We start from the raw sequence: 2,303 nt of genomic DNA on the forward strand, positions 1-2,303 counted from the left end.
GGCAACCGGAGGGGGATTCTCCTGGGTTTGTTTTGTGTGTGTGTATGGATTCTCCCTTCATTCTTGGCTTTCCTCACTTTTTGACAAAAGAATGCAAACCAGGCCATCCTTCTGCTTCCTTTCTCTCCCTACTTTGCTTCTCTTTCCAAGGTCTGAATCTCCCTAAAAGATCAGATTGACCTCTGTCACCTCCCCCAGCATACTCACATCTTTTAATTCCTCCAGCCAGTGGGTGCCTTTGCCATCTCCTGTAAACAGGCTCTCTCTCGGATTTCTCCTTTAGGTTCCTACCTCCCGACAGTGAGGAGTTTGTTTTTTTGTTTTTTTTTTATATAACCTTAAAACTTGTAATTTATTCTAAATTTTGTCCTAAGGAAAAGAAAAACTGAGTTACTTAATAACTCTTAACATACTTACTCGTAAGTAATGTAAAAATAAGAAAACATGAAGTATAAAGTATACATTTCTCTTTAAATGTATCTCCTACTTCTTAGTATGTGTGAGCAAACTTCATACCTTTTGTTTAGTACTTTTAAACAATAAATACGTAGGCACTTACTTACTTCAGAAACAATTTTATGTGTAAATAATCTATAATGTGCTACCCATACGTCCAATTTTCCACAAACAATTAGGAGTTTTTAAAAAGAAAACCACACAAAAAATTTTAATAGGTACTGGACCCCTAGAAAAATAAAGCTTATTCTACTAGGAATCTCAACTTAGAAGTGAGTATTCTCCAAAGTAGAAATTATATAGTGCCATTTCAGGAACAGACTATTCAACTCACCCCCAACATCCACAAATGCCTATCATAATAGTTAAAACCAGGTCAAAATGGTCCAACATAATTAGGCTTCAATATATTAGACCATTATGTTCTTCTAAGAAGCTTATAAACCAAAACCAGAAGTACTAAAATCAAAAGAAATTACTAGAGGTTAATTATCATACAGACTGTTTGTTAGTTCCTTGCTGTATCCCTTCTAGAAAAGGAATATTTTACTGCAATGAAAATTTTATTTTATATATTACTCGTCATGAATTTGTCATTAATTATTACATAAATGCTGCCTAGTGCCATTAACCAAATGGCATGACCATTTTATGTCCACAATTCACTTCTGTATTTACAAGCATAATTTTCATGACTTATAAAAGTGTATTTCTCAGGGAAGGCTTAACATTGAGATGCAATCTAGCATCCATATCTGCTGTTCTGCAGATAGCAATGTAGGAAGGAAGTACTTTAATCCCCTTTCATATGAGTGACCTTATATGAAAAAAAAAATCAATAATTTACAAGTTCTATGTCTCCAAAGGAGATTTCCAGATGCACTTATAGAAATGGTTACAGACAGTAAGAGTTCTAAGAAACATCTTCCATGTCCACATCCTGTTGTAATTTCTGTACCATTCTGTCTTCCAGCTGCTTTCCTGCAAGAGGGGCCCGGATAAGATGGATGTTTCGCTTCACTTCTTTAATGTCCTGAACTTTCTGTAGTTCTTTATTTTTCTTCAACCTGTTCATTATAAATTTAGCCTGGCATTTCTGTTTGATCTCTTCAACTCTCTTCATTGCATCAATGGTTTTATTCCATAGCTCTCGCTGGTATCTGACAGGTTCATTTCTACGTTTTTCAAATTCAAATGAATTATCCACTGTGAGCTCTTTACCAGCTGCTTTCCGGAATGCTTTAGTCCACCTGACCTTGCGAGGATTGCGCTTCTTTTTGAAGTTTTTATGACACTTGGATTTACAGAATCTGAACACCTTGCAATCGTTGCGAACGAACATCATGCCGTGGCCTGGGTAAATAGGCTCCGAACAGAAGTAACACTTCTCAATCCGCATGTTGAACGCTCGTGGGGACGCCCCGGCCAACCGCCGCACTTAAGAGCCAGTGAGGAGTTTATACTTCACTTCCGGTGGTGAGGAAGTCGCAGGTGGGATTTGAGCCCTATCTGTTTTGGGAGGAGATTGATCTGGCACTAATGGAGGGTCAATAATCACAGCTACAATTTATTGGCCACTTGCTTTGTCATGTGTCTTACATATATTACTTTTAATGTTTTGAGGGAAGCTTTATTGTACCCATTTTACAGATGAGAAAGTTAAAGAGGATTAAGCCAGGTCCCTAGCTCATGAGTGGCAAAACCAGGATTCAACCCCACTTCTATTTGGCTCCAGCATCTGTGTCCTTCCTGTGTCCTCTCCAGAGGGGAAGCTCCTGGGGAAAATGGAGACCTAACTGAGGACAGCACAGTGGGAATCTAGTGCATGTGGAGGGGGCAAGATGTAA

The 2,303-nt window shown here is 38.3% G+C and overlaps 1 pseudogene across 1 annotated transcript; it reads right to left on the reverse strand.

The window, feature by feature from the left end:
* Window positions 1-557: 557 nt before the first annotated feature.
* LOC309613476 (putative ribosome biogenesis protein RLP24 pseudogene) lies at window positions 558-1,920 on the reverse strand (annotated as a pseudogene). The gene has a single exon. The product of its transcript is annotated as a putative ribosome biogenesis protein RLP24 pseudogene (transcript).
* Between the last annotated feature and the right edge of the window lie 383 nt (window positions 1,921-2,303).

Source organism: Balaenoptera borealis (assembly GCF_965194805.1).
Source record: "Balaenoptera borealis genome assembly, chromosome: 16".
NCBI classification, from domain to species: Eukaryota; Metazoa; Chordata; class Mammalia; order Artiodactyla; family Balaenopteridae; genus Balaenoptera; species Balaenoptera borealis.